Source organism: Pinus tabuliformis, chromosome 4_1 (assembly GCF_031772625.1).
Source record: "Pinus tabuliformis cultivar Carrire ecotype Pingquan chromosome 4_1, CPIR1, whole genome shotgun sequence".
Lineage (NCBI taxonomy): Eukaryota > Viridiplantae > Streptophyta > Pinopsida > Pinales > Pinaceae > Pinus > Pinus tabuliformis.
In genome coordinates, this window is record NC_142303.1 from 243,659,176 (window position 1) to 243,665,315 (window position 6,140).

General features: G+C 36.2%; 2 pseudogenes; both read left to right on the plus strand.

Annotated features, from left to right (window-relative positions):
• Window positions 1–1,579: 1,579 nt before the first annotated feature.
• On the plus strand, window positions 1,580–2,476 carry LOC149175177 (uncharacterized; annotated as a pseudogene).
• A 4-nt stretch (window positions 2,477–2,480) lies between these two features.
• Window positions 2,481–3,941, plus strand: LOC149175178 (EIN3-binding F-box protein 1 pseudogene; annotated as a pseudogene).
• Window positions 3,942–6,140: the final 2,199 nt, after the last annotated feature.

Below are 6,140 nucleotides of genomic sequence, written 5' to 3' on the forward strand. Positions count from 1 at the left end.
TTAATGACAACCTTGCATATAGATTTGAGCCCTATGCTTACACACAATCCATTAAAATATGTGAAGTCTATGTTGAGCTTGACCAACTACTTTAGTATAACATTTTAAATGAGTCATACATTAATACTACCGATCTCTCACCATGTAAGTATGTTCATAGCAATTGTTGATAACTTGATACAAAATTTTAGCTTAAGCAATTCCGTCCCTGATATTGGCATTTCTGGAAGTTACAGAGCCAACATCCTTATCGCCACATGCAAAAGTCTTGCAATTTCATTAAATATTTAACCCTAATATGCGGCAAACTGAACAGCCCAAAGTGAAAAACATGATAGTTAGCAGCAAGTGTCACTAAAATGAACGATCTGAAGCTCAAGTTGAAATCCGAAAAAAAAAAGGAAAAAAAAAGAAAAAAGAAAAAAGGAAAAAAAAAACGTAAAAAACAACCTATAGTTAACTCGAAAACAACTAATTGCACAAGTTGTAAGAAACAACCTATAGTTAACCCAAAGGTAACGAACTGCATGAGTTTTTTCAGTTTCTCAATACTAAACCATAGCATTTACTGAATTACTGAATTAAAATCATGAAAACATTTATCTTCCTCAGCAAAATACTTGCAATTTCCTTCATATCTGACACCAATATGCAATAGTAAATGGACTGATCTGTAATCAAATCTTAACTTATCGTTAAAATACATCTATGGGTACGGTAGATGGACATTCCTGCCAAGTTAGCGGCAAAACGGTTGGATGATAGGGTTCCTTGAGTCCTCTAAAATGAAAAGGATAGTCTTACATGAAGAGTCAGTGCAGAGAAAAAAGGCCACAGCGCGGGCTGCAGGAGGCAGGCCAGGTAAGGAAGACGCTGCAGTCAAGACGACTCAGAAAGGAGTGACTTTATAAACACTGCCACCTCTATTAGGAGAGATGAGTTCTAATCTCTGAAACAAAAGAAAAATAAATAAATTATTTCCGTTGTTGAGGTTTATTTGGCCACACCTTCGACATATTCACTGGCTCCATTTTATCTGGTGCTACAAATGTTGTAGTCATAGCACGATTTTATTTTTCTTCTAAAGTTTGTTGGCAAGAAATGTCCAGATGGATCATGGACAGTCCAAAGATCAAATTAATGGTGAAATAAAAGTTCTGATATTTAACTTCAAAGGTACCAAAAATGACCAATCCAGACCTAAAATAAAAAGCTAAAAACAATGATTCCTATATTTAACTCCAGGAGGCACTAAAATGGATCATTCAGAGTTCAAATTTACAGACCCAATGCTTGCTACAGGTTTTCCTTGAAGACCGAAAGAGCAAGTTCTGAGTAGAAGAAACGGGCTTTCCAGCTCTTTAGATGGTGCAGGATCAAATCCTAGGGACTAGAAATGGCTGAGAGTCATTAGATTTCGTGGGAATATGCATCCAAAAGCTTCATACTAATCGGTTCTCGCATATAAAAGCTAAATCATATATGGTAGCTGTCACCATAATTAATCGATATACAGAGCACTAGTAAGTTATATATATAGATATAGATTGACAACATTGAGGACTGATTGGGGATAAAAATGTTGTCGAGAATGAATGTGAATGGTGGCATGTGGGGTCTGGAAGATGCCACAGACCTCCACTGCAACAACAATGAGAATTTGAATTTTCCAACATTCAAGGCAATGCTGGACGCGGAAGAATGGTTTACATCTCACAACAATACTAACAATAATGATATAACTACTGCCAGTATGAATAAATTCTAACAGCCATCCTGAGGGTCCTTGTTTCAATATAGATATGAAGGATTTTGATGTTATTCATCTCTGATCAATCCGAATCCCAAGCCTCCCAATATGTTGTTACACCACGCCATGAATTCTTGTTCATCGTCACCCACTTCAAATTTCAGCCTCGACCCTTCACAGGTCCAGTCTTTTCTAGCTGGGGGGAGCCACCATCATCTGCATCATCTTCATCATCACCATGCTCCCCAAATCCCGGACGTTGCGGGTTTGAGTCCTTTCCAAAAGTTAGCCTGCGAGGGGTTGGTGAGAAGCAATAATGCCAGTAACAATAGTAGCAGCAAGGGCTACTTGTATGGGAGGTTGTCGGGAGGAATTTTCAGGCAGCTGAGTCCCAGCTTTGTGAGTTTGAGTCCCCGCATGAATGCTTCTATCCCAACACCTAATTTCAGCAGCCCACACAATCAGATGGGTGGTAGTGGTACCTCCAATCTGAGCCCCAAAATGATGCCCGCGAGCAACTTGAATCTCTCAGACACCAGATTGTTTGCTAGCAATAATCACAACACCAACAACAACAATAATAATCTGAGCAATCTTCTGGGTTTGATTATCCTTGTTATCCCTCAACTCCCTATGCCATTAAATTTTAGTAGCTCAAAGATGCTTAGACCCCTTGAGATTTGTGCCCCAGTGGGTGCTCAGCCTACTTTGTGCTCAACCTACTGATATTAGGCTTGCTGAAGTTGTTGTCTGTGTAGGCGGCCATGGAGGCTTGGGCAAACTTCTAGTTCGTGGTTCCATCCTTTGTCGAGGGATTACCAATATAGGCCTATGTTTTACTGGCCTTGGCTACCCAGCTCTAACAGTTTTGAGACTTTGGAACTACCCATTAGTTGGCGATGCAGGGCTAGCTGCAATAGCGAAGGGTTGTAAGTTATTGGAGAAACATGATTTGTGCAAGTGCCCATAGATAGGAGACAAAGGTTTGGAATCTGTTGCTGTGAATTGTCCAAACTTATTGATCCTTAATCTAGAATCATGCCCCCAGGTGGGAAATAAGTCCCTAAAAGAAATTGGATAGAACTGTGTCTGACTTCAGTCGTTGAGTATCAATGACTGCTACCTTGTCAATGATGAAGGGGTTATTACAATTCTGTCCAATACCAAAATGTGATGAAGTTAAAGCTGCAGGCTTTAAGATTGACTAATATTACTCTTGCTGCAGTTGGGCATTATGGTAAATTTTTAACTGATCTGTCGCTTGAGAACCTATTCAATGTCATAGAGAAGGGCTTCTTGAGTATGGGGAATACAATGGGTTTGCAGAAGCTAAAGCATCTTTCAGTTACTGCTTGTCGAGGATTGATAGAGGTGAGTATTGAGGTAGTTGGACAAATTTTAAAGTGTGTCATTGACTGATGATGGCTTGAGAGCATTTACACATGTTTCCATATCACTTGAAAATTTTCAAATAGAGGATAGCAAGTTGGTATCTTCCTGTGGTCTCATAGATGTGCTTTCTAATTGCAATGGAAAGTTAAAAGTGTTGTCATTGATCAAATGTGAGGGAATTAAGGAATCTTCATTGGTCACAACACCAATAACAGTCTGTGAATCATTTAAATCTCTCAATATTCATTACTGTCCAAGTTTTGGAAATGAATGCCTCGCCATGTTAGGGAGAGATTTCCCTTAACTACAACAACTTGATCTTAGTGGGCTGTTAGGAATATCTGATGATGGTCTTCTTGCTCTCTTGGATAATAGTAAAACAAGTTTGGTGAAAGTCAACTTGAGTGGGTGTATACAAGTTATAGATTGGGCTATATTTGGTATAGCCAACCTATGTGGAGAAAACCTTCAGACATTAATTCTAGATGGTTCTAGAAAGGTGACAGATCGAAGTCTGAAGATTATTCCTAAACTTTGTCCAAATTTACAGGACTTAGATTTGGCAAAGTGTGGGATTACAGATAATGGCATTATCTCTTCATTATCTGCAAGACAACAGGCTATACAAATTCTTTCTTTATCAGGTTGTATGCAAATAACGGATAAATGCTTACCTTTTATAGAAAAGATGGGGGAAACATTGCTTGGTTTGAAATTGTAGCACTGCAGTGGATTGAGTCAGAGGGCACTTGATTCAGTCAGGTCACATTTATGGTGGTATGATCTACTTGTCTCTTAGAAAATGCTTGGGAATATGAGATACAACAAATGCTACAGTTTGACTCAGGAATTGTTCTTAAAATATTGCAGGATTTATAAGTATTGACATGAAATCTTAAAAGTTATTTTGATTCAGATAGGACATTGGAACCAATGAATCGAGGACAATTTCCTGGTTCTCATGGAAGTTTACAGGAACAAGTTAACAATTTCTAGATGGTTTGCTCCATCTGGGATTTTTGGACCCATAGCAGTGTAACATGGGCTTTGGTATTTAAATTACTCATTCCTCAAGGGTTGGAACTAGGCATTTTGTTTGCAGGTACCCTCTTTGATGACCCTGTTTATAGTCCCCAATGGTCACATCCCTAGTTAAAGCAATCAAGGAAATTGTCAAACTCTGGTGCATGGTGGTTAGGTTCTTCTTGCATGTTTTTTTTCGCTTTCTGGTTTTTTTTGAGGTCCTGGTTTGCTTTGTTGGACATTTATCAAGTGTTTTACCCAGACTTCATTAGCCATGCTGTGTGTTTAGGTTTAGTTGCTTACTTTGTAATCACAATTCACAACGTCTATAGTGATTAGGTTTTGGCTATGGTGGTGATACTTGTCACTGTGCCATTTCAACTCTGGAAGTTGTTTTTCCAAGCCTTCTGAGCTACAGACTGGGAATTCAGTTCAATAGAATGTATCCATGTTATAATTTATCCTTTGTTGGGGTTACTATTCTATGGATATGATTGCCCCTTTCTATGAGTTTCTTCTTAAAATATCCCTCTTAAAAATTTCAGAGTTCTGCTTATCGCCTTGGCAATGGTTATGAAGATTGATTGTTGTTCTCATGGAATGGAAATATTTACAACTAATTCTTGTCTACTTACAATAAAAGGATCAACATCATTTGAATGACCTGATGATATTTGTTAATCTCTAATTTCTAGTGTTGGATGCGTCAATTTTGAAGCAAAGGGTTTTTCCATGGAAAATGATCCAGTTCATGATTATGCTGTAGATCCTAAAAAAATAGTATAACTTCATAAGAATTATTGAATTAAAAAGTAGGTATATTAGCAATTCGATACATTGGTAATCATGTCAAGATTCTGTAGTTTATGTTGATCAGGTACTTCTGTAATTAATTCTTCAGACCACTAACAAAAAGGATTAACTGCATTCTTATTAATACTGATGTTGTGTTATCGGTTATATATATATATATATATATATAAACAAGGGATTATGATCCTAAAAATATTTTCAGTTTAGTAAAATATTCATTTGTAACAATGCGCTTGCAATTTATTGAATTAAAAAGTAGGTATATTAGCAATTCGATACATTGGTAATCATGTCAAGATTCTGTAGTTTATGTTGATCAGGTACTTCTGTAATTAATTCTTCAGACCACTAACAAAAAGGATTAACTGCATTCTTATTAATACTGTTGTGTTATCGGTTATCTATATCTATATATATATATATATATATATATATATATATATAAACAAGGGATTATGATCCTAGAAATATATATATATTCATAAGGGACTGAAAGTATATATACATAAGGGATTATGATCCTAAAAATATTTTCAGTTTAGTAAAATATTCATTTGTAACAATGCGCTTGCAATTTTTATAAATATATATATATATATATATATATATATATATATATATTTCTATATATATATATAGATATATATATAGATATATGCATAAGGGACTGAAAATATATAAACATAAGGGATTATGATCCTGGAAATATTTTCAGTTTAGTAAAATATTCATTTGCAATAATGCGCTTACAATTTTTATAAAAGGGAAAAACCTTTCGAGGTTGAACTGAACCATCATTTCTGATCTGGTGAAAATTCACTTATGTTCATGTGCACTCGAAATATGTACAACTAACTCTTATTGTTCGTATGTGCTAGAAATATTACAGCGAAAATTTTGTATGCTAGTTGAGAGAAGTATCACGTTAATTTGAATGGTGTCATGATACTGCATTTTTTTCATCCCCATGTTCCAGCGTTGAGTGTGAAATTTGAAGCAACAGCTTCCGGATTTACTGCAAAGCTCCTTGAAAAAGAAAATGCTGTGTAACTAACTCTACAAGAATTAGTGAGAACTGGAAATACGGATATTGAGGTTTCACTACATTGGTAACCATGCCCAGATTTTGTAATTCAAGGTTGTTCTGACAAATTACTTCTAA